Raw genomic sequence first — 27,517 nt, forward strand, 5'->3', positions numbered from 1 at the left:
ACCCAAATGGCATTACCTTATAACAGAACGTGCCCCAAGGTGTAATGAATGTCGTCTTCTCCATGTCTTCTGGCGCCATCTTGATCTGATTATAGCCAGAAAATCCATCTGTGAAAGAGAAAACCGAGGACTGAGCAGTGTTATCGACCAATACATCAATGTGAGGTAATGGGAAGTCATCTTTCGGACTGGCTCTGTTTAAATCTCGGTAATCGACACACATCCTGACTTTACCATCCTTCTTCGGCACGGGTACGATGTTGGCCACCCAAGGGGGATAATTGGTAACTGCTAGAAAACCTGCATCCAACTGTTTTTGAACCTCCTCTTTGATCTTGACAGCCATATCAGGACTAGTTATGCGAAGCTTCTGCTTTACCGAAGGACAATCTTCTCTGAGAGGTATCCTGTGCACCACAATATCTGTATCCAAACCAGGCATATCTTGATACGACCATGCGAATATCTCCACATATTCTCGCAGCATTTTAATCAGCCCTCTCTTGACCTTTTTCCTCTAAAGCAGTCCCTATCTTGATCTCTTTCTTGGCGTCCTCAGTACCAAGGTTAATGACTTCCAACTTTTCTTGATGAGGTTGAACGACCCTTTCCTCCTGATTCAATAGTCTAGCCAATTCTTTGGGGAGTTCACAATCTTCTTCACTCTCCTCTTCGGCTTGGTAAATGGGATTATCGAAGTCATACTGAGCCATAACAGAACTATTTTTAATGGAGTCCGCAAGATCGATTCTGCACGAACGATGTTTAATGCTTTATTTTAGAAAAGAGTTCAAGGAAGTCACGAAAACAAAAAAACATTTCCATTTTTATTGTTTTGAAAATGAAAGTAAAAACAGAAAGACAGTGAGCACAAATTTGATTGCAAAACGTCCTTTATTGATGATAATCATTGAAAATTCAAAACATGATGTGGCCCTACAATGAACCACTACGCCCCGGACAGAGCGTAGGGTTCTTGTGCAAAATGAAAAACAAAAGAAAATTACTCTGTCTGAAGAGTAACTTGGACTATTTCTTCAGCAATCCAGTTGTTAATCTTCTCCCCTGGAGCACACGGGCGCACCCAATTATCCATATCACAATCACTATCACCATCTTCATTGCCTGTTGCAAAGACATCCCCGTGATTCAAATTTCCCCCATCTTCCACACTATTTACTCTGGGCCCTCCATGTTGAGGCATATGATTATTCACCACATTCGGAGCAGGAGCAAAGTTAATCGTCTTGGCATCAATCAAATCCTGAACTTTATGGTGAAAAGTGTAACACCCCGATGAAATAAGGATAATTATTTAATTTAAATTAATATAATATTTATTAATTTAATTAAATAATTGGATTATTATTATTGGATTATTATTATTATTATTATTATTGGAATAAAAGTTGGAATTAGAAAAGGTCCCATTTGGTAAAAAGGGTTACTTTCACGTGAAAAGGAAAAAGAGACAGAAAAGTGGAAAAAGAGCCAGAGAACAAGGGTTGAAGAGAGGAAGAGCTCGAAGCTAAAGGATTGCCGGATTAACTCAGGTAAGGGGGGTTTATCGTCGTTTGATGGGTATTATGTGTTAACATGTAATGGGTAGTGATAAACCATTGATTTGACTCTGATTAGAATGATGTATGCTAAAATTGTGAAATATTGGATGAACGAAATTTGGATCATAATTGAAGGAAATTCGTAGGAATTAGATGTAATAATGTTAGAATTTGTGAAATTGAATAGGGTATGATTCGTGTTAGATGATATGAACGAACACTGTGTAAAATTGGACTGTGGGAGGTTGGATCTGAAGAATCTTGTAGCAGAGAAAACCATAGCAGATCTGGAAAATTGGTTTCTGGTCGTACGCGTATGGCACTAGGCAATACGCGTATGAGATGGTCTGGTACGCGTATGGCACTAGGCAATACGCGTATGGATGAGGAAGATGATGTTTTGAACATGGTTTGGTCTCTGTTGGTACGCGTATGGGGAAGTGGTACGTGTAGCATACGCGTATGAGACAAGGTAATACGCGTATGGGATTGGCTGAGAAATGAGCCATACGCGTATGGGACTAGGCAATACGCGTATGGGCAGAATTGTGATTTTTCTGTGCTGTTGTTGTGCAGTTTTTGGTTGTTCAGCTGAGTAATGTAATTTAGCTGATGTATGATATAGTAGGGATCGTTTCCCGTTGTTTTGAGCAGTGTAGGTATTAGTAGAGTGTGCTAATACTGTGATTATTAATTGGCATGACATGATATGATTTTTGTGATAATATGCTGATGATGTATTATGTATGCAATTGTGGAATGGACTGTTTTATGGCTTAGAGTGTGAGCATATGTCCATTGTGGATTGTTGATGTTTGCATGCTAGGTGATTAGCGTGCATATCATAGCCCTTGGGGTGGTAGCTAATTCCCATGGTGAGGAATTAGTGAGTGAGTCACTAGGTCTCAAATGAGTGGGACTAGTGAGCTTGGTAGCCGTATCTGGATTTGATCGGTGAGGTTGAACTATATGTTCACGAATAGTCGGTACCGCATGCATGGAGTCTCATTGCATAATGTATGTATGGCGTATAATATGAATGGATGTATTCCAATATTATACGTGTGTTTTGTGTTGTGTTGAGTATGATGTTAGTTGATGTTGCCGTTGCTGAATGTATGATCTGATTAGGGTGATGATATGTGTTAAATTACTTAGCATTACATGATATTTTATAATGCTTATTATATCGATTGAGGAACTCACCCTTACAACTATGTTTCAGGTAACGAGCAGTGATTGAGTAGAAGCTAGTCCTTGGAGTCTAGTGTAGTTCCTTAGTGGGTCATGCTCTGGTAGATGTAACATCGGGATGGGATGTTTTGCTATGTTTTCATTTGGTTGTTGAATAACTTTACATGTAATGTGTTACATGGTTTGAATGTTGTTAGTTTTTATCCGCTGCGTATTATGCAAATGTTTTATTTTGATTAAATAAATGAGCATGACAGGATATTTTGGAAAATGGTGTGAAGTGTCAAGTGTGACACCCTTGAATTGCATATTTACTCTGATTTATGTTTTGTTATTTTAATTAATTGTTGGGGTATTTTAGAAGGGTGTTACATTAGTGGTATCAGAGCATAGTCGGTCGAGTCGAGTCGTAATTATTCTGTTCCCCTGTACGGGATAGGTGTTGTGTAACCCTATCAGTACTTATTGTTTTAGCTTGTTGGACTTTCAGAATAGAATGGCTGGAAGAGGTAGAGACGATGCTGCGATTGCTGAGGCTCTGGGTATGCTAGCTGGAGTACTTGGAGGGAATCCGAATGTTGTGGGCTTGGGAGCTGCTCGTCAACTGAGTGAGTTCCAGAAGAACAATCCTCCAATGTTCAAGGGAGCATACGATCCAGATGGTGCTCAGAAGTGGTTTAAGGAGATTGAGAGGATCTTCCGAGTGACTGAGTGTGCCGATAACCAGAAGGTCAGGTTCGGTACGCATATGCTGTCAGAGGAAGCAGATGATTGGTGGGTTGCTACCCGCACTGAGTTGGAAGCTACTGGGGGTGCTGAGATCACTTGGGCAGTGTTCAGAGAGAGATTCCTGAGGAAGTACTTTCCAGAGGATGTCAGAGGAAAGAAAGAGATAGAGTTCTTAGAATTGAAGCAGGGCAACCGGTCTGTTACAGAGTATGCTGCTAAGTTCACAGAGCTGTCGAAGTATTACACTCCCTATAATGAGGCTACGGGGGAATTTTCAAAATGTGTGAAGTTTGAGAACGGGTTACGTCCCGAGATAAAGCAGGCTATTGGGTATCAACGGATTAGAGTGTTTTCTGACCTAGTGGACTGTTGCAGGATTTTAGAACAGGATACCAAGGCCAGAGTGGAGAGCTATCAACAAAGGGTTGATAGGAAAGGCAAGAATCAGAGTGATCGTGGGAAACCGTATGCAGCTGGCACAGGTTTCCAGAGACAAAGTGGGATGAAGAGGCCTAGTGGGGGAGACTCCAGTGCCCCTGCTAAGTGTTTCAGATGTGGTCAGGCTGGACATCGTATCCATGAATGTACCAGTAATGAGAAGAAGTGTTTTAAGTGTGGAAAAGGTGGTCACTTGGCTGCAGAGTGCCGGTTGAAGACTGTGACTTGCTTCAACTGTGGAGAGGTGGGTCATATCAGTCCACAGTGTCCTAAGCCGAAGAGAGAGAACCAGCCGGGGGGCAAAGTCTTTGCTTTATCGGGTTCTGAGACTTCTACAGATGATCGTTTGATCCGAGGTACGTGTTATATTAATGGCTTTCCTCTTGTAGCTATTATTGACACATGTGCGACTCATTCCTTTATATCTTTGGATTGTGCTGTGAAACTTAAATTAGAGATATCTGAGATGCATGGTAGTATGGTGATTGATACTCCTGCGAAGGGTTCAGTGACTACTACTTCAGTTTGTTTAAATTGTCCTTTGAGTATTTTTGGTAGAGACTTTGGGATGGACCTCGTGTGTCTTCCACTAGTGCAGATTGATGTTATCTTGGGTATGAACTGGTTGGTGTTTAACCGAGTTTATATCAACTGTTTTGATAAGACTGTGATTTTTCCCGAGATTGAGGAAGGAAAGAGTTTGTTTCTATCAGCAAGGCAGGTGAATGAGGCAGTAGCAGATGGGGCAGAGTTGTTTATGCTGTTAGCAACTTTGGAGGCTAAAGATAAACTGGCGGTTTGCGATCTAGCCGTGGTGTGTGAATTTCCTGATGTGTTTCCAGAAGAAGTGAATGAATTACCGCCAGAGCGTGAAGTTGAGTTCTCGATTGATTTGGTACCTGGTACTAGGCCGATATCGATGGCTCCGTACCGTATGTCTGCTGTTGAGTTAACTGAATTGAAAAGTCAGTTGGAAGATCTGTTGGATAAGAAATTTATTCGTCCGAGTGTGTCACCGTGGGGTGCACCAGTGTTATTGGTTAAGAAGAAAGAAGGTACTATGAGGTTGTGCGTGGACTACAGGCAACTGAATAAAGTGACGATCAAGAATCGGTATCCTTTGCCGAGGATTGATGATTTGATGGATCAGTTGGTTGGTGCGAGTGTGTTCAGCAAAATAGATTTGAGATCGGGGTATCATCAGATACGTGTGAAAACTGAGGATATTCAGAAGACTGCTTTCAGAACAAGGTATGGACATTATGAGTATTCTGTAATGCCTTTTGGTGTGACTAATGCGCCTGGGGTATTTATGGAGTATATGAATAGGATTTTCCATCCTTACCTAGACAAGTTTGTTGTGGTGTTTATTGACGATATTTTGGTGTATTCGAAATCGGAAGAAGAGCATGCTGAGCATTTGAGAATGGTTTTAGGAGTTCTACGAGAAAAGAAGTTATTTGCTAAGATGTCTAAGTGTGAATTTTGGTTAGAAGAGGTTAGTTTTCTTGGTCATGTGATTTCAAGAGGTGGTGTTGCTGTTGATCCTTCTAAGATAGAAGCGGTATCTAAGTGGGAAGCTCCGAAGTCAGTTTCTGAGATAAGAAGTTTTCTTGGACTTGCAGGTTATTATAGGAAGTTCATTGAGGGATTTTCTAAGTTGGCGTTACCGTTGACGATGTTGACTAGAAAGGGGCAAGCGTTTGTTTGGGACTCAAAATGTGAAGAAGGTTTCCAAGAGTTAAAGAGAAGGTTAACTACTGCTCCTATTCTGATATTACCAAGTCCGTCGGAACCATTTGAGGTTTTCTGTGATGCTTCATTGTTGGGTTTGGGTGGTGTTTTGATGCAGAATAAGCAGGTTGTAGCTTATGCTTCGAGACAACTGAAGGTTCATGAGAGGAACTATCCGACACACGATTTAGAGTTGGCAGCTGTGGTATTTGTTCTGAAGTTATGGAGGCATTACTTGTACGGGTCAAGATTTGAGGTTTTCAGTGACCATAAAAGTTTAAAGTATTTGTTTGATCAGAAAGAGCTGAATATGAGACAGAGGAGATGGTTAGAGTTTCTGAAGGATTATGACTTTGGTTTGAATTACCATCCGGGTAAAGCAAACGTAGTGGCTGATGCATTGAGTCGGAAATCATTGCATATGTCGATGTTAATGGTTAAAGAATTGGATTTAATTGAGCAGTTTAGAGACTTGAGTTTGGTGTGTGAGAGTACTCACAATAGTGTTAAATTGGGAATGTTGAAGTTAACGAGTGGTATTCTGGATGAGATTAGAGAAGGTCAGAAATCCGATGTGCTTTTGGTTGATAAGTTGACTCTAGTAAATCAAGGTCAAGGTGGCGAATTCAGAGTTGATGAGAATGGTGTTTTGAAAATTGGTAATCGGGTGTGTATTCCGGATGTTACCGAACTTAAGAAGAGTATTCTTGAGGAAGGACATCGTAGTGGTTTGAGTATTCATCCTGGGGCTACGAAGATGTATCATGATTTGAAAAAGTTATTTTGGTGGCCAGGAATGAAAAGAGAAATTGCGAGTTTTGTTTATTCTTGTTTGACTTGTCAGAAGTCAAAGATTGAGCATCAGAAGCCGTCTGGGCTAATGCAACCGTTGGCTATTCCAGAGTGGAAAACAACGTTCATCACACCGTGGGGCACTTTTTGTTACAAGGTGATGCCATTTGGTCTCAAGAACGCCGGTGCTACTTATCAGAGGGCCATGGTGACTTTGTTTCATGATATGATTCATCATGAAATTGAATGCTATGTTGATGACATGATAGCAAAGTCCCAGACAGAAGAGGGGCATTTGGTAGATTTGGCCAAGTTGTTCGACCGGCTGAGACAGTTCAGACTGAGGTTGAATCCGAACAAGTGCACATTCGGAGTGCGATCCGGTAAATTGCTGGGGTTCATTGTGAGTGAGAAAGGAATCGAGGTTGATCCTGCAAAGGTAAAAGCAATAAGAGAAATGCCTGAACCGAGAACGGAGAAGGAGGTTCGTGGTTTCTTAGGTAGATTGAACTACATTTCACGGTTCATATCTCATCTAACAGCCACGTGTGAACCAATATTCAAATTGTTGAGAAAAGATCAAACGGTCAGGTGGAATAATGATTGCCAAGCGGCATTTGAAAAAATAAAAGAATAAGTTGCAGGAGCCTCCGATTCTGTTGCTTCCCTATGGAGATAGACTGTTAATCTGTACTTGATGGCCTTCGAGAGGTCTACGAGGTGTATTGGGTCAGCATGACGAGTCTTGTCGAAAAGAGCATGCAATTTACCTTAGCAAAAAGTTTACCGACTATGAAACAATACATTCACTGTTCGAGAAAACTTGATGTACTTTGGCATAGGCTGCTCGCCGACTGAGACAGTATATGCTGGTTCATACCACTTTGTGGATTTCGAGATGGATCTGATCAGGTAGATTTCTGAAAGAGCCAGCAATGACCGGACGGGTTGCGAAAGGGCCAATAATTTTGATTGGATACGATATTTGATAAGCCGTTCAGAAGGTGATCAAAGGGGAGTATTGTCTGATTACATCGCCCGCAACCCATTGAGGATTATCAACTGATGAAGTTTGTTTCCCTGATGAGGACATCTCGAGGTGCTCTGATCGAAAGATTGAGAGTAGCCGATCCCGGAGGAGGGGCCTGACCCTGAATCCGAACGGATTCTGATGTCTGATGGGGGAGGTTAAGATGAATAAGCTTTTGTTGCCCGGATAACGTTTGAATGCACCGATGGTGGCTGAGTATGAAACTTGTATCTTGGGTATCGATCTTCGGTGCGTGAGATTACTGGGGCAAAGCCTTTGTCATTGGTATATGGAATGGAGGCTGTGTTGCCAGTTGGGGTTCAGATTCCCTCTTTGAGAGTCCTGATGGACGTAAAGTTGCAAGAGGCGGAATGGATAAGGACCCGGTACGAAGAGTTAAGCCTGATAGAAGAAAAGAGGCTAGCGGCCATCTGTCATGGGCAGTTATACCAGCAAAGGATGAAGCGTGCTTTTGACAAAAAGGTACGACCCCGGGTGTATCACGTGGGTGATATGGTGCTGAAAAGGATCCTTCCTCCTCAAAACGATCGAAGGGGCAAATGGACACCGAATTATGAAGGTCCATTCGTGGTCAAGAAGGTTTTCTCTGGTGGAACCTTGCTGTTAACGACCATGGATGGCGAAGATTTTCCATCCCCTGTGAATGCGGACGCAGTTAAAAAATACTTCGTATAAGAGACCCGCTGGACGAAAAGAATAAAATGGTCCAGGAAAAAATGGGCATCCCGGCGAACCAAAAACAGAAAAAGGTTCGGGCAAAAATTAGGGATAGAATGAAAAACTGTACACCCGGCAAGTCGAAAACCTGTGAAGGCGACTTGGGCAAAAAAAGGGTATCCCGGTGGACTGAAAACCCGAAAGGGCGATCCAGGCAAAAGAGGGATTGAAACGAACAACTGCGTCTAGCATGATCGTTTGCGCTTCAGTTAAAGCATCATGGATAATACCCGGTGGGGATCAATCAGAAACGTCTTGTTCAGAAGGCAGAAAGCACGGAGAGTCTGAGGACATATGGGGTGTAACCGAGTTGGAACTCGATGAGATCACGAGTTTCACATTGCCATTAGGATAGATTTTCCCTTTTGTGCGCGATTACCTCTTTTCAGGAATTGCTTCCTTTGTATTGCTCAATTTGAGCCACATTTTTCCAATCAATAAAATGCATATTCAGTCAAATAATTTTGTTTTTGTTTTTCATTACCGCTTTGATTGCAAAAACGTCCGATTATTTTGATAAAGAATTTTGCATTTTAAGACATACAGGTCTCTTCCAATGCATGCTTATAAGATTGAAAGCTGGAAATCTTATTCGGAAGGTTGAGTGACCCAAGTGTTGAAATCTTGACACGCCTGGGGCACGGTTTTATCTAACGATCTGTTTTGCAGGAACTGTTAGGTATTTTTTCACTCACTTGCAGGTTGTGATGTTGAAGCTTTGAAACAAATCCCCAGAGAGTTCGCTCAGGAACGAATGTATGAAAGGATGAGAAGACGTTGAGACGTACGACGTTCCTTGATGATAATCAAGAAGACTCTTCAAAATCGGAAGATTGGAAAGTCTGTAGAAATTCCTCATGGAGTCCAGTCAGAGACGAATGAATGGGTAAGAGAAGCGATGAGAAGACGTTGAGACGTCCGACGACCTTTGGATTTAATCAAGAAGACTCTTCAAAGTCGGAAGATTGAAATTTCTGTATAAATCCCAGGAGTACGCTTTCCGTCGGGCGCGGAGCGATTGGGAATACAAGATGATGGAGCAGAAAAGGTCCAGACGAGTCTGGGAATTCTCAAAAGTGGAAAGTTGATACGAGTTTGGGAGGTGGATACCGTGGTTCGATGAGTCGACGGGTGTTCTGTACCAACTTTTCTCATTTCCCAGCTAGGTCCCCGAGCAGAATCGGAAGATCAACTCCCCAGCAGATCCAAGGTCTATGGATCCACAGCCGAGTCAGGATGGTTATCCTCGGCAGGTAAACGATGTTTTCTCAGCAGCCAGGCCTGAAGGTTGCTATCCCCGAGTGGAGCGGGTTTCAATGAAATATATCTCCAGCAGTGTTCATCCTACCAGTGGATTGGACAAGTTTCCGTAGCGGACGGATTTTTGCATCCCCAGCTGAGTTGATCCTATGGATTATATGGGTGTCCCCAGCAGAGTAGCATTCGTTTTCCCTAACAGGGTCAGGATGGTTATCCCCAGCAGGTGTCAGATCGATGTTTTCCCAGCCGCCAGTCCTGGAAGTTGCTGTTTCCCAGCAAGAGCTATCTGTGAGCAGTTCCCCAATGAAGTCACCGGGTATCTGTGAGGGTTTCCCAAAGCAGAGGTGGATGTATATCCCCAGCAAGTCAAAGACTGTATCCCCACAGAGTGCATTGGTGGTTCTTATCCCCAGCAAATTCCCGAGCGGATTGGGTGCAAAGGAGGTGTTTCCCCAGCAAGGGTTACCTTTTCCCGGCAGCAGTATTATTCCCCAGCAGGGTGGAATCGGAGTATTGACGAGTTCCTCAGCAGAGTGTCTCGTGCTCCTCAGAAGAGTCCCTTGAGGGGGATACTTTTTATGCATTCATCATGTAGAGTAAGCATAGCATGTTGCATAGAAAAAATAAATCGCGTAGCATTTCCATAATTATGGAGCATTACGCAGAAAAAGATCATGCATCATTGTTGCAAGCATAGAGCTAGTCTCAAGCCATGGTTACCGTTTGAGAAGTGGTTTTTGCCAGACAGTGAAGATGTTACTCCGAGGAGTTTAGCCGCATGATTTAATCAGCAGCGTTCCCCAGTAGTGCGATACTGGAGGAAATGTTTCCGTCGGACAGAGATGAGAAATATTTTGCGATCGGCGCATTTCAAGCCGCGGTTACCGCTTGAAGGTTTGGTTTCATCAGATGGTGAAGATGGTACTCTGATGGAGTTTAGCATCAAAACGTCAGATCAGTAATGTTCCCCAGTAGTGCGATACTGGAGGAAATTTTTCCGTCGGACGGAGATGGAAGTGAAATCAGAAGACGTTACGCGATCAGCGCGATTTCCGGGGTTCAAATGGAGGAAAGAAGATGTTGAGGCATTTTCTGGAGACGGGGTTCAATCGGAGAAAAGGAAATGCTGAGGCATTTTCTGGGGTTCAAATGAAGATTGGAGTTGAAGATTGTATCCGGGATGAGGTCCTTAGGATTATCTTCTGTTCATGTGTCACCTTAGACTCTGGCTGAGGCCAATGGAGGTCGTTATAGGTGTCTTCCGAGGAAGAGATACACATGCTACCTTCCTTTGTGAAGGTATACCCTCTGACATGTCGCCCTCAGAGTGGTGTTTGGTGTTATTTCCGTCATTGCCAGCGGAATTATCACGAGAGATTGGAGATCGGGGTTCAAATGGAGAAAAGAAATGCTGAGGCATGTTCTGGGGTTCAAATGGAGAAAAGGAGATGTTGCGGCATTTTCTGGAGAACGGGGTTCATATTGGCGATCGCGAGTTATCGTCAGGCGACTGGGGTTCAAATCGGAGAATGGGGTTCATTATTTGGCAAACAGGAGAGCGGGGTTCAAATGCAGGGATCCGAGGATCATTTGCGCAAGAGAAAATTTTGGGGTTCAAGAAAATGAAAAACGCAAGAGAAAATTTCGGGGTTCAAGAAAAGCAGAAAAAAGAAAATAACAATCCCGAGCGGATGTGGTGTTCAGGCCATGGGTTATCCCTGCGTTACCACTTATTTTGGTATCCAGGTCGACATTTCTGTTTCGGTGATCAAGCCGACTTTCTCCGTTCCAGACGGATTCTTCTTCAAGATTGTTTCTTCGCCGATTCTGGCAGGCGTTGTTAATTATTTTCCCATCAGAGTGCAAATTATTCGTTTGTTCTTGGTATTCAATCACTCTTCACCCTGATCATCTAAAAGCTGAGGCTGTTCATATCGACAGGTTCACAGTGGATTGAATAGGGGCAGCTGTAACACCTCAAAATTTGCCCTCCTCTCTTGGGACTAGCATAACATATTACATATCATTTTTAGGTCATTAGGCATTACATATTGCATATCATGTGGTTACATTGTGCAAGCCATCCTCCCAAGTCTGGTTCAGAAGATGAGGAAGTCAAAGTGCAAGCTAGGGTTTTATTGATTGATCATTGGCCATCTGAGGATTGGGCTATGAATTAGGGTTTCATGATTCTCAAAGGATATTGGTCTTCATCTTGATTGAAGTGATACATCATCATCATCATGATTTGGTTTCATCAAGTGTTGAAGCACATTCCTTGAGATTAGGGTTTTGACCACTGGTCAACCCTAATCAGTTGCATTGGGCCAATCAGGGCATGATCAGGAGATGGGGTCTGTGATGGATATGAGGATCATTTTATGATTATAGGGAGCTAATTGAGGCTAGGGTTTCACCCTTGAGCCATTTCATCTGAAGATTGGAGCTCAGTTTGATCTATGCATTGCCAAATTCATCTATCAGTTGAAAAGTCAACTGTGGTCAACTGTACATGATCTGATGGATTTGGAGGTGGAAATGAGTTGGATACACTTCATTCATGTTGGAACAAGTGTCATTTGACATCTCAAAGCTTAAGAATGAAGAAAATCAAGTCAGGACAAAAATCGCCAAAAATAGAAAGTGACTTGTAATAGAAGTTTCCAAAAATGGAAAGTTTTTGACCTCAAAATTACATGTCCAAGGAAGCTTCAAATGAAAATTTGTTCAACATGAAAGTTGTAGATCTTGGTCTTACCTTTCCAAAAAGTCCAAGAACTTGAAATTCCCATGTATGGTTGGCAAGTTATGGTCCAGTCAATTTCAAAAATGACCCATAATCAGAGGGGCATAACTTCCACATGGAGTGTCCAAACTGAGTGATCTTTTTATGCACAAACTCCATTTGACATGTACTTTCATGGTGCATAATTGGATTTCATCAAAAATGGTCAATGCAAAAAGTCAAATTTCAATTGTACAGTTAAAAGTCCAGGGGCAAAATTGTCCAACTTGAGAAATAATGGGAATTTTTGAATGGGGATTTTTGCAACACTTCACAAATGACATTTGAAAGTTGTTGGAATCATCATAACATGCCAAGGCCTCATGGTTTGAGATTTAGCTTTTGGAATGAACTTGAAAATGAATAATATTACCATGACATAGTGAATTTCCAAAATATGTATCCAATCAACATGAAACAGGTGGCAACAGCTCATGATAGATGTTTAGGGCATGTGTGAGCTGTCAATGAGCTGTCACAAGGCCCTTATGCAATTACCATTTTGCCCTTGCTTAAGAATAATGCAATTTTGCTAATTACATGGCATGGTGCTAATTCATGATTAAGGAGCTCGATTAAGTTGAGGTACTTAAGCTTAATCATAACAAACTCTAACAGAATTTCACAATTCCCCAAAAATCACAAACAAATTCTCCAAATTCTCCAAATTCTCAAAAACCTCATAGAACTTCAATTGATCAAAACTCTCTTAATTCTTGATCAATTTGTGAAATTCTTCTTGCTGCAACTTCCACTCATCAGCATCTGCAACTGTTTTTGGAAATCAAGATCAAAGGAGCACCAAATCGTGACTGTCCTATATGATGCATCAATGGTGAATTGAGGAATTCGTGCAATAGGAGCCATTTCAATCGAACCTGAGCACTTCAATTACCTCACACATCATCATTCTTTAACTGTTTGGAGGAAAATCGCGCAAAGATCATCAAACTCATCGCTGCCATTTCCAGGTGCTCGATTTTCGAACTTCATAATTTAATGATTGCTTATGTGCGTTCTGTAGCTGGTTGAACATAGAGCATCGTGATATAGTTAGTTTTGAATTTGGTGAAATGTAGAAGAAGTTATGTTGAATTTTAGTTGGAACACCAAACCCTAAGTCGTTCGATTTGTGAGATATATGAACATTTAGGATGAATCATTGTGATATTCGTGTTCCTGAGAGTGAGACGGTTCCAACCATATGCGGTTTGTGGATTTCTGTGAAAGTTTGATGTTCATCGTGTTCTTGAGTTCCTGGGAAAATGATGAAGAAATTCTGGAAAATGATGGTGTTTGATCCATATTTTCGTTTGAAATTTTAAACCCGCTGTTTACCGCGCCCTGCTTCTGTATTTACCAAAATGCCATTAATGAACTTTTAATTAATTAATTTAATTCAAATAAATATTCTAAAAATCACATAAACATTAAAAAATTCATAGAAAATTATTGGAAGGTCACAAAAATATGAGGATTTTTTCTATAGCTCCCATTTTGTCTCTAGAATTTAATGAGTATAATTTTAGAAATTGTGCATGATGAATTGTTGACTTTGCTTAGGGATGTTTGACTTAGGTCATTTTTGTGTACATTTTGCCATTTCCATTATGAAATTCTCATGCCTTAAAAGAAATGTCTGAAATTTTTTGTGGTGATTGTAGACATGTTAATGGTGATTTACATATAAAGTTTGTGAGTTTTTGATACCTGTGGAGTGAGATATGAATTTTTGAACTTAGGTGTGACAATTTGTGTCACACCTAGATAGGTCAATTTCATGAAATTATTTGACTGGCCTATGATTGTTGAAATGGAGTGAAATTTTGCATGTATGATCATTGATATGTTGAGATGCTATGTGAATATTTCTGGATTTTTATGTGGCATTTTCAATTTGATTGATATTTTTCATCTCTGTTGGTCAATTATGCAAGTTCATGTGACACATGTTTGTAAATTTAATGTGAAATGCTCATATGGTTTTGGATAAACATGAAATTTGGTATGATGGTTGTAGACACATTGTAGGACATCCCTGTTTTGGTCCCATTCATTTATTAACTGTTTTCATTGATTTATGATTTTTTGAAGTGAATGCATGTGTTGATGCTATGATTTGGATCATATATTTGTGTCTGCTTTTCTTGATTTTCATTGACATAGTTCCTTTTGTCCAATTGAGCTGAAAATTGACATGCCATACCTTGAATATGTCCTGTTTAGGTGTAAATTATTTGAGGATTTTTGGAATTGTTTTGATATGGAATTGAATGCAATAGTTCTGTTTGGATGTTTGGTGTTATGTTTGACCTAGTTTGGTTTGTTTTGTGCATAAAATGAATATGGTGAATGATATAAACATGGGATCAATTGCCTTGGCTTTCTATTTGTGTTAATTTGAGTTTGGTTGGAGATTGCTTGCTGTTTAGACATTTTTGCCACTTTTGGACCCTAGGCTTGGCCTAGTGGTCCAGTTTCTCACATTTGCTTGATTTTTCAGGATGAAAAGCACAATGCTTAAGGAGATTGAACCAAGTCAATTAAGTTGATGTTGTTTGATGTTGAGAACTAACATGAAATTGTTTTGTAGGTTATGAAGCTTGAGCTTGAGCTTATAGCTTGCCTTTGTGTGCATTAATCTGTATAGTCTGACTGATTAACATTTGCTGTTTATTGTTGTCTGTCTGAGTACTGATGATACTTGATTGTTTTCAGGTACATTTAGTTGCTTACAGTTCTTTTAAGAACTTGCTTGCTGCTGCTTGGTTTTAAAACCACTTGAGGTAGGACTTCTATTCTTCATGTAGTCTGGAAGACCCGGCCTGTTACTTGGCCGGGCAACTGTCTGAAGTCCTCCTTAAGAGGCAATGTTTGTGGTTGTTTACATTTGTGCCAAGCAGGTGAAGACCTCTATGAGGCAATTGGTGGATCAAAGGGATATGCAATCTATCCCCCACTATTCTGTGAGTCGTCCCTCTGCTTACACGGCTGTGTGTTGATGCACTGGGACACAAACCCAAGATCTCGTGCTGTTGCACAATCGAGTCAGAGTCTTTGAGCGTAGAAGGGTCCCTCCATTCTGGACCCACGCTCCTTTGTCTAAAAGCTCTCCCTGGTTAGGGATAAGAGCTGTGAGGTCTCATCCTCACTTCACCTTTTCATCTGCTTCACCTTAGCCTCGTAATGGCAAGGTTAAGAGCGCCATTAACCCTTGTACAGATGACTTGCCTAGGCAGTCAAACCCATTATTTGAGCCCACTTGACTGGTTATAGTGTGTGCTATGTGAATATTTGTTTGACATAAATGCTTGAATTGATTGTATGCTTGTATGCTTGCTTCTTTCCTGGATAGGATTAGTTTGCAGTTGTGCAAGTAGGTAGAAACCTGAACGTAGGGTAACGATGCATGACAACACTAGGCTCGAGTCCAGCTCCCTGGTAGTGTGTCTTCCCTTGGTTTCTGGCTAGTTTTTCTTCCCCTTGAGGGGGAACTACATCGCCCTGATCCTTGTTCCAGACGAGGTATGTAGGCAGGTGGTCGTGCGAGACCACTCCGGGCACTTTTTTTTCTTTTTGTGTGTGTTTACCTGTTATCTGATTGTGTGTTTGGTTCGGATGCCGACGTAATTCCATCAAGTGGTTGTCGGGCTCCAAGTTTGCCCTTTTGTGCGTGTTTTGGTTCGGATGCTGACGTAATTCCATCAAGTGGTTGTCGGGCTCCATGTTTTCCATCTGTTTGTGCGTTTTGTGTTGTTTGGCGTGCGTAAGCCGAACTACAGTGGCTCTGATTCTCGTTCCAGACGAGATATGTAGGCATAGGATGTGACGTCCTATCGAGCTCCCTTCTCTTAACCCCACCTGCGTTCCTTGTGTGTGTGTGTGATGTTTAGCAACCTTTTCTTTTCTTAGAACGTGGATCCCGTCGAGTACGACGGACGTGAGGGGTGCTAATACCTTCCCCTTGCGTAACCGACTCCCTTACCCTTTCTCTTTGGTCGCGAGACCATTTCCTTTCCAGGTTTCTCTGAGCGTTTCCTTTCCCTATCTTGGGATAAATAACGCGCAGTGGCGGCTCTGTGTTGTGTTTTTATTTGAGTCCCGCCGGTTGTTTTTTCGCGGATGCGACACATAGATCTGTACAAATTTGAAATCAGTGATATATATTGGAAGAGGGCTACATTGAACATAACGATCCTTTCTCTACCAATTTGAATCTCGATGTATTCGAAGCTTCAGTTGACGACAAATCGAGAATCTTCTGACGAAATGACGGCTGTGGAACAGAAAGTCTTGTCAGGATGCAGTTACTTGCCAAATCCCTAATTTTTGCCTAGATTGCCCCAGGGTGAGGTACTCAATCTAGCGGGATGCAAACATTCTATTTTTTTCAAGTCTCTAATTTTTTCCTGGATTACCCTTGCAGGTTCTCCACCGAGACGCTCATTTTTACCTAAGCCGCCCTTTCGGGTTTTCAACTTAGCGAGCTATTCTGTTTTTCATTTGCATATACTCTTTTTTTTTAGGCAAAGTATTTCTTGACTGCATCTGAATTCACAGGACGAGTGAAATCCTCCCCATCCATTGTTGTAAGCATCAAAGCTCCGCCTGAAAAGGCTCTCTTAACAACATATGGACCCTCGTAGTTTGGAGTCCACTTGCCCCTAGAATCGGGCGCGAAAGACAAAACTTTCTTGAGCACGAGGTCACCTTCTCGGAACACACGAGGCTTGACCTTCTTATCGAATGCTTTCTTCATTCTCTGCTGATATAACTGACCATGACACATGGCAGTTAATCGCTTCTCTTCGATCAAATTCAACTGGTCGTAACGACTTTGAATCCATTCAGCATCAGTCAACTTGGCTTCCATCAAGACTCACATTGATGGGATCTCCACCTCTACTGGGAGAACAGCTTCCATGCCATAGACAAGAGAAAAAAGGGGTTGCCCCTGTTGAAGTGCGTACAGAGGTACGATATCCATGCAAAGCAAATGGCAGCATCTCATGCCAATCTTTGTACGTGACAGTCATCTTCTGGATGATCTTCTTGATATTCTTATTAGCAACTTCAACAGCCCCATTCATCTTAGGTCTGTAGGGAGAGGAATTATGGTGTGCAATCTTGAATTCAGCGTACAAATCTTCCATCATCTTGTTATTCAGATTAGATCCATTATCAGTAATGATCCTCTCTGGCACACCATAACGGCAAATCAGTTGGTTCTTGATAAACTTCACAACCACTTGTCTGGTCACATTCGCATATGAAGCGGCCTCGACCCATTTGGTGAAGTAATCGATCGCTACGAGAATAAACCTGTGTCCATTGGACGCCTTCGGCTCAATCATGCCGATCATGTCAATTCCCCACATAGAGAAAGGCCACGGTGATGAAATCACATTCAGAAGTGTCGGAGGAATATGAATCTTATCCGCATAAATCTGACACTTGTGACATTTCTTCACATATTTGCAGCAGTCAGACTCCATTGTCAGCCAATAGTAGCCTGCTCTCAACATCTTCTTAGCCATATCATGTCCATTGGAATGAGTACCAAATGAACCCTCATGGACCTCAGTCATCAACAGGTTTGCTTCGTGTCTATCCACGCATCTGAGCAAAACCATGTCGAAATTTCTCTTATATAGCACTTCACCACTGAGGTAGAAACTGTCTGACAACCTTCTCAAAGTTTTCCTATCTTTCACAGATGCCCCAGGTGGGTAGACCTGATTCTGGAGGAAATTCTTGATATCAAAATACCAAGGTTCGTCATCATTGACTTCTTCGATTGCAAATATGTGAGCTGGTCTATCCAAGCGCATCACAGTAATGTTGGGGACATCATTCCACCTTCTGACTACTATCATGGAAGCCAGCGTAGCAAGCGCATCTGCCATCCGATTATCTTCTCGAGGAATGTGATGAAATTCAACTTCTATAAAGAACGTTGAAATCCTTCTTGCATAATCTCTGTATGGGATGAGACTTGGCTGATTCGTCTCCCATTCACCCTTGATCTGATTAACAACTAGGGCCGAATCACCATAGACATCAAGATGTTTGATTCTCAAATCAATACATTCCTCAAGTCCCATAATACAGGCCTCATACTCAGCCATATTATTCGTGCATTTGAAATTTAGCCTTGCTGTAAATGGAATGTGCGAACCTTGAGGAGTAATGATCACTGCCCCAATTCCATTTCCATATTGATTAACAGCGCCATCAAACACCATCGTCCATCTGGAACCAGGTTCTGGACCTTCATCAAGAGTAGGCTCATCACAATCTTTCATTTTCAAATACAGAATCTCCTCATCAGGGAAGTCATACTGAACAGACTGATGATCTTCAATCGGCTGGTGCGCTAAATGGTCAGCCAAGATACTACCTTTGATAGCTTTCTGAGCTCGATACTCGATATCATACTCAGACAGCAGCATCTGCCAACGGGCAATCCTCCCGGTTAAAGCAGGCTTCTCGAAGATATACTTAATTGGATCCATTCTGGATATCAACCAAGTCGTATGATTTATCATGTACTGGCGCAAACGCTTAGCAGCCCAAGCCAAAGCACAACACGTCTTCTCAAGCATAGAGTACCGAGACTCACAATCAGTAAATTTCTTACTGAGATAGTATATAGCAACTTCTTTCTTCCCTGATTCATCTTGTTGACCGAGTACACAACCCATCGAGTCTTCAAGAACTGTCAAGTACATAATCAGAGGTCTTCCTTCCACAGGCGGAGACAAGATCGGAGGTTCAGACAGATACTCTTTGATACTGTCGAAAGCTTTCTGGCATTCCTCGGTCCAATCATGAGACTGATCTTTCCGAAGGAGTTTGAATATTGGCGCACATGTGGCAGTCATGTGGGATATAAATCTGGAAATATAGTTCAAGCGGCCAAGAAAACCTCGGACTTGCTTCTCAGTCTTGGGTGCAGGCATCTCTTGTATTGCTTTGACCTTCGCAGGATCAACTTCAATACCTTTCTCGCTGACAATGAAACCCAATAACTTGCCGGAACGGACTCCAAAAGTACATTTGTTCGGATTCAAGCGGAGTCTAAACTTCCTCAAACGCTGAAAAAGCTTCAACAAATGCTCAACATGCTCAACCTCCGTTCGGGATTTAGCAATCATATCATCAACCTAGACCTCTATCTCCTTATGCATCATATCATGAAACAAGGTGGTCATAGCTCGTTGATACGTGGCTCCGGCGTTCTTCAGACCGAAGGGCATCACTCGATAACAGAATGTTCCCCAAGGTATGATGAATGTTGTCTTCTCCATATCTTCGGGTGCCATCTTGATTTGATTATATTCGGAAAATCCGTCCATAAACGAAAAGACTTTGAATTTAGCTGTATTGTCTACCAACATATCAATGTGTGGTAGGGGAAAATCATCTTTCGGACTAGCTTTGTTCAAATCTCTGTAATCAACGCACATACGGACTTTTCCGTCCTTCTTAGGAACAGACACAATATTGGCCACCCATTGAGGATATGTAGAAGTCACCAGAAACCCCGCATCAATTTGCTTCTGAACTTCCTCTTTGATCTTCACTGCCATATCTGGATGAGTTCTTCTGAGCTTCTGCTTCCCAGGCACACACTCAGGCTTCAAAGGCAGGAAATGTTGCACAATATCTGTATCTAGACCCGGCATGTCTTCATACGACCAAGCAAAGATATCTGAATATTCTCGTAGCAAACTGATCAAATCTTCCTTGACAGACCCTTCAAGAAGTGCCCTAATCTTCACCAGACGAACACAATCCTCAGACCCCAAGTTGGCTGTTTCTAAGTCTTCGAGATGCGGCTGAATGATCTTCTCTTCGTGCTCAAGGAGACGGGTAATCTCATCGGGAATCCCTTCAACATCATCTTCCTCTGCCTCAAATACAGGGAATTCAAAATTGGGAGATGGCATTGGATCATTATGTTCAATGGGTTTTAAGATCAACCTGCATAATGATTTTGGTTAAGGAAAAACTTTAGAATTTAAACAAGCAAACCATTATGCAGATGAAAAATGTTGCTTTTATTCTTGTTTTTATGGTTTTTTGTGATCACTGATTTCATGCAAAAGCAAAAGGCGAAAACAAAAGGAAAAACAAATGTTTATAATGCATTAATTGAATGAAAACATCATTGTATATATGCTTCGCCAACAATGTCATCACTTCTCCTTTTGGCGTGGGAGAAGGGTTTTAAACAAAGTGAATAATTACTCTGATCTATGGATGACCGTAGGAACATCTACAGCGACCCAATTGTGGCAGACACCACCAGGAATAACGAAGTTGTTCAGATCCTCTGCATCCTCTTCTAAGATAGCAGCAGCTTCCTCTTCAGGTTGATCATCATGGATGAATCCTCCACTCGTGAACAAACCTTGCTCATTATGTGCCCCAGAACAGTAGCCAATGCCAGCCCGAGATTTATTGTCTTCAAGCTCGATCACCTTCCCTAAACCAGCAACTGCACCACACTCAATGGCCAGCTTTGCATCACGGTAGGAAGCAAATGATGGAGACTTCTTCTCAGTTGGTTCATCAATAGATAAAGCTTGGAATGGCGTTCCAACTTCATCTTCAGCGTCAATGTATGAGAAAGAAGACAAATGGCTAACCAGGAGAGCCTTTTCTCCCCCTACCACAATCAGTTTCTTGTTCTTCACGAATTTCAGCTTCTGGTGTAGGGTGGATGTCACGGCGCCAGCCTCGTGAATCCATGGTCTGCCTAAGAGACAGCTATATGATGGGTGGATATCCATTACCTGAAAGGTAACCTGGAAATCGCTTGGTCCTATCTTGATAGGGAGATCAACTTCCCCAATCACGGTCTTGCGCGACCCATCGAAAGCTTTCACAACGACCCCACTCTGCCTCATAGGAGGACCTTGATATGACAATCGAGAGAGTGTGGATTTTGGCAATACATTAAGGGATGATCCAGTGTCCACCAGCACGTTGGACATGGCATCAGATTTGTAATTCATAGAGATGTGTAAAGCCATGTTGTGGTCTCTTCCCTCCACAGGGAGATCCGCGTCACTAAAACTCAAAGTGTTGCAAGCAATGATGTTTGCAACTATACTGTCAAATTACTCAATGGTGACGTCGTGATCAACGTACGCCAAATCCAAGACTTTCTGCAGAGCCTCCCTATAGGGTTCTGAATGCAACAGCAAGGATAGTATGGAAATCTTGGATGGCGTGTGTAGAAGCTGGTCTACAACGTTATACTCGCTTTTCTTGATGAGCCTCAGCATCTCATCAGATTCTTCGTTCACAATACCACTCGGGCCAACTGAAGAAGTAGGAGTCTTTTGTATGGAGGAGGAGGGTCTGGCAACATCAAGTGCCGGATTCTGAATATTAACAGCGGTCCCAACCGGACGCTCAGCAGATTCAGAAGCAACAGGAGCTTTGGCAGGTGCAGAAAACACTCGACCACTCCGGGTCAGCCTGCTTACATCAGCGATATTTGTTACAGCAGTTGAAGGCAAAGGCACTTCCTTCCCATCTTGCACAGCCACTGGGTTGTATCTGAACGGCACTGCTTTGTCGGAAGAGTAAGGCACAGGGCCTGCAGGTTTGATGACTAGAGAAGGAGAAACCTTCGGCTTGCTGCTATCATAGCGAATAACAACAGGCTCAGGTAACTTGAACACTGGAGATATGACATTAACCTCAGGTTCATCTTCATCGACATTGCGATTCTGCAAAATCTCAATGGTACCTTCGTCAAGCAGTTCTTGCAATTCTCTTCGTACCTGATTACAACCCAAGCGGTTAACTAAACAGATACAGCATTTGTCGTGGTCATGTTCCATGTAGCTGTACTGACACAGCAAGCGATGTAATTCCACCAACGACCGTCGAATATGACTTACATATTTGACCTTGTATTTCCCAGGGCACCCCTGGACCATATTCACTGATTTCCCATGCGCAGGCAATAGGTTCTTGGTAATGTTTGGGCTTGAGTCTTCAAAACTCAGAATACCACATCTCACCAGGTCCTGAACCTTGGTCTTCAGCTGGAAACAATTTTCTATATCATGGCCCGGGGCGCCAGAATGATAGACACAGTGCTGGTCAGGCTTATACCACCATTGGGGGTTGACTGGTATAGCCGGAGGATCTCTTGGAGTAATCAGCTTCCGCTCTATTAAAGAGGGGTACAACTCGGCGTAAGACATGGGAATCGGATCAAAACTGATCTTCCTCCTATCATAATTCATATTCGCCTGATTACTTGTACTACCACGAGGCTGGTAAGCCTGTTGCTGTGGACGTTGCTGTTGCTGATACTGAGGTTGTTGATAATGTTGTTGATGTTGATAATGTTGTTGATGCTGATAATGAGGTTGTTGTGCATTATCTTTGAAAACAGGTGCTATATGAGCCACCTGGTGCTGACTGCTGTTGCGCCGTTCAGGCTTTCTCTGAACGGGAGGTTTCCTTTATTTATTATGGGACTGCACAGCATGTGCTTCCCCGTCTTTCTTCTTAGCAAAGGCTCCATACCTTTTGCTAGAAGAGCCTTCATCTTTTGCCAAACGTCCTTCACGGACACCTTCTTCAAGCCGCATCCCCATATTCACCATCTCGGTGAAGTCAGAGGGAGCACTAGCTACCATCCGCTCGTAATAAAATGAGCTAAGAGTCTTTAAGAAGATCTTAGTCATTTCCTTCTCCTCTAGTGGTGGAGTAATCTGAGCTGCCAGCTCCCGCCACCTCTGGGCGTACTCCTTGAAAGTTTCTTTGTCCTTCTGCGACATAGCCCTGAGTTGATCTCGGTCAGGCGCCATATCGACGTTGTACTTATATTGCTTGGCGAAAGCTTCGCCAAGGTCATTGAAGGATCTGATATTAGCACTGTCCAAACTCATGTACCATCTGAGCGCAGCACCTGACAAGCTATCTTGGAAATAATGAATCAACAGCTGATCATTATCCGTCTGGGTAGACATCTTCCTGGCGTACATGACCAGGTGAGCAAGAGGACAAGTGTTCCCTTTGTATTTTTCAAAGTCAGGTACTTTGAATTTAATCGGTATCTTCACACCGGGAACAAGGCAGAGCTCGGCAGCAGACTTGCTGAATAGATCTTTACCTCTGAGGGTCTTCAATTCCTTCCTCAGCTCAAGGAATTGGTCGTTCATAGCGTCCATCTTTTCATTAACGTCCGGGCCTTCAGACGGCTCGGAATGATAGATGGGGTCGTCTACCCTTGGCATGGTATGCACGACAGGAGGAGCAGCAACAGGGACCGGGTTAGATGCCGGCATGTGAACAAAAGTCGGAGAGGGGATATCAGGCATGAAACCTGGAGGCATACCCCAAGGGAACCCGGCTGGCATGGCGTTGGGCATAAACTGAACACTGGCAGCAGGCACAGTCGAAGCTACAATTTCTGAGATCACAGTCCTCTGGACCGGAGTTGCAGGCGGTTGAGCCGGTTGATTCTGAGCAGCAAGGAGTTGCTCCATCAAAGCGCCAAGTCTGGAGACCTCTTCTTTCAGTTCACGGTTCTCTTGCTCTAGCTGATCCATTACTCTTGCAGAATTGGCTCGAGTATAATACCGGTGAGTCAGCTTGTCTTCAAAATAAATGAAGAGCACAGAGTTAGGACAAGAAGACCAGAAACAAGGGTACCTGCTTATGCAATATGATGCATGAAATGCTTGTGCAGATGCTTTGTTTTATTTTCAAGGAACCCTTAGGGTATTATTTGCAATATTTTGATCATTTAAAGCATTTTATATTTCACATGGAAAATATCTCATTCAATATATTCGACAAAAAAGTACAGCATTTTTGATTATTACAAAGAGAAAAGGAAAACAACATCCTATGGATCCCTAGGAGCTCGGGATGCTGGAAGACGAGAAGCACACAACTTCTTGATCTCTCTCTCATAGGCTGCTTCCATATCTGCCTTCGCCTTAGCAAGCTGATCATACTTCCTCTTCCAAAACTTGGAAGACTGAGGAAGTAGAGAAGTCCAAGTGTCGTTCGGGTCGTCGATCACCTGATGCTCAAGAAACTCAATCAGAGCATCCTTCTCTTTAATCTGCTGCAGCAACTCTTCTCTTTCACGGATCCAAGCACGTGAAAGGTCTTCCTCTCTCAACTCCTCTACACGTTGGATAGGGAGGGTTGAAGGCCCAGCCGCATCCAAAGGTGTAGGTCTCGGATGATCGTACGGCATCAGGTATTCGGCAACTCTTTGTCTGACCCAAGAAGTATATGGCTCCAAAGCAATGCAATTCTTCGGACCCAATTCATTCCTACTCTTCTTACGGATACTGCGCCAAGCACGGACAAATCTGGCTTTCAGGCCTTGGGGATCTTTACCCTCCTGAAAGAACACACCTTCTAACAGAATGTTATGAGGTTTATCCTTTAGGGGGAACCTAAGCTGACGACGTGCTAGAATAGGATTGTAGCTGATCCCACCACATGTACCAAGAAGAGGCACATTCGGGAACTCACCACAATAGTCAATGATCTGAACGGTATCATACACGCGATCATACCAAGAGATATCATCATTAGTGAGAGACATGAGTCTCTGAGACCACCGTAGACATCCCTTGTTCTCCTTGAAAGCAACTGTCTGTGGCAAGTGCGAAATAAACCACTTGTACAGCAAAGGCAAACAGCAGACAATGACTCCTCCACCTTTTGCATTCCTCAGGTGCAAAGAGAAATAGGCATCGCCCAACAAAGTCGGAACAGGATTAAGAACCGAGAAGATCCTAATAGCATTCATGTCCACGAACTTATCAAAGTTGGGAAACAGCACTAGACCATAGATGAGCAGTACAAACAGAGCCTCAAAGGCATCTTCACTCCTGGCCTCCCCATAGAAGGTAGCTTGAGCGATAAGGAACTCGGAAGGAAAACCCTGAATTCCACCTTTGGTAATCAGATTAGCTTTGATCAAGGCTTCATCTATATGCAACAGACTTGCAATCTCTCGAGCAGACGGAATACTCTCTAGGCCACTGAAAGGCACTTGATCCAAAATAGGAATCCCGATGAGATGAGAATACTCCTCCAAAGTAGGCAACAGCTGGAAATCCGGGAAAGAGAAGCAGTGATACAGCGGATCATAAAACTGTGCCAGAGTACTCATCAGTCCCTCATCAACCTGGGTAGTGAGCAGAGGCAGAAGCTTCCCATATCGAGCTTTGAAACCCAAGGGATCTAGTACGTAGGATGTCAGATTCCTTAACTCTTTTACATCAGGCTGTCGGAAACTGTACTTCTTCGTATGCCTTTTTGGTCTTTCCATGTCTGAAAATTTTGCAAATAAACCCTTTTAAGTTCCTTGAAAATTTTCTGATTTTTTTTCGATGACATGGAATGCAGATGAATGCATGAATGCAACAATCACACTCAAGGATCAAGCAAAGCACACCAGACAAAGGTCATGGGAAAGCTCATTGTATCCCTAATATCTGTAACACCCCGATAAAATAAGATAATTATTTAAATTGAGTTAATAATATATTTATTAATTTAATTAAATAATTGGAATTTTTATTATTATTGGAATAATAATTATTGGAATATTATTGGGATTATTTTTATTGTTATTATTGGAATAAAAGTAGAAATCAGTAAAAAGGTTCCATTTGGTAAAAAGAGTTATTTTTCACGTGAAAAGGAAAAAGGGACAGAAGAGTGGAAAAGGACAAAGAGAGCCAGAGAACAAGGGTTGAAGAGAGGAAGAACTTGAAGCTGTAGGATTCGCCGGATTAACTCAGGTAAGGGGGGTTTATCATCGATTAATGGGTATTATGGGATAATATGTGATGGGTAGTGAGAAACCATTGATTTGCCTCTGATTGAATGATGTATGATGAATTTGTGAACTTTTGGGATGAACGAAATTTGGATTATAATTGAAGAAATTCGTAGGAATTAGAGGTAGAAAGGTTAGCAATTTGTGAAATCGAAAGTGTATGATTCGTGTTAGATGATATGAATGAATTGTGTGTAAAATTTGGACTGTGGAAGGTTGAATTGGATAGATCTCGTAGCAGAGAAAGCCATTGCAGATCTGGAAATTCTGGTTTCTGGTCATACGCGTATGGCACTAGGCAATACGCGTATGAGATGGCTGGTACGCGTATGGATGAGGCCTTACGCGTATGGGTGAGGAAAATGATATTTTGAACGTAGATTTGTCTCTGTTGGTACGCGTATGGGAGAGTGGTACGCGTAGCATACGCGTATGAGGCAGATGATACGCGTATGGGTTGGGCGAGGAAATGCGCCATACGCGTATGGGCATAGGCAATACGCGTATGGGCAGGGTTGTGATTTTCCTGAGCTGTTGTTGTGCAGTTTTTAGCGGTTCAGCTGAGTAACGTAATTCAGCTGATGTATGATATATTAGGGATCATTTCCCGTTGTTTTGAGTAGTAAAGGCATTAGTAGAGTGTGCTAATGCTGTGATTGATTATGTGGTATGACATGATATGATTATGTGGTGAATATGTTGATGATGTATGATGATATGCATAATGTTGTGAATGTATTGATCATGTCTGAAATTATGTATGGACTGTTTTATGGCTTAGAGTGTGAGCATAGGTCCATTGTAGATTGTTGTTGATGATGTTGCATTGCTAGGTGAATTAGCATGCATATTGTGGCCTTTATGGTGGTAGCTAATTCCCATGGTGAGGAATTAGTGATGTTAGTCATTTTGGATTGTTGTTGATATTTGCATGCTAGGTGATTAGCGTGCATAGCATGGCCCTTGGGGTGGTAGCTAATTCCCATGGTGAGGAATTAGTGATGTGAGTCACTAGGTCTCAAATGAGTGGGACTAGTGAGCTTGGTAGCCGTACCTGGATTTGGTCGGTGAAGTTGAACTATATGTTCACGAATAGTCGGTACCGCATGCATGGAGTCTCATTGCATAAAATGTGTATGGCGTATAATATGAATGGATGTATTCCAATATTATACGTGTGTTTGTGTTGATATTGAGTATGAGTATGATTTGCATCGGTATTGAATATGATGTTTGAGTTGATGTACCGTTACTGAATGTGTTATGTGATTAGGGTGATTAATGTGTTAAATTACTTAACATGACATGATGTTTTATAATGCTTATTATATCGATTGAGGAACTCACCCTTACAACTATTTTCAGGTAACGAGCAATGAGTTGAGTAGAAGTTAATGCTTGGAGTCTAG

This window comes from Lathyrus oleraceus, chromosome 7 (genome assembly GCF_024323335.1).
Source record: "Lathyrus oleraceus cultivar Zhongwan6 chromosome 7, CAAS_Psat_ZW6_1.0, whole genome shotgun sequence".
In the NCBI taxonomy this organism is placed as follows: domain Eukaryota; kingdom Viridiplantae; phylum Streptophyta; class Magnoliopsida; order Fabales; family Fabaceae; genus Lathyrus; species Lathyrus oleraceus.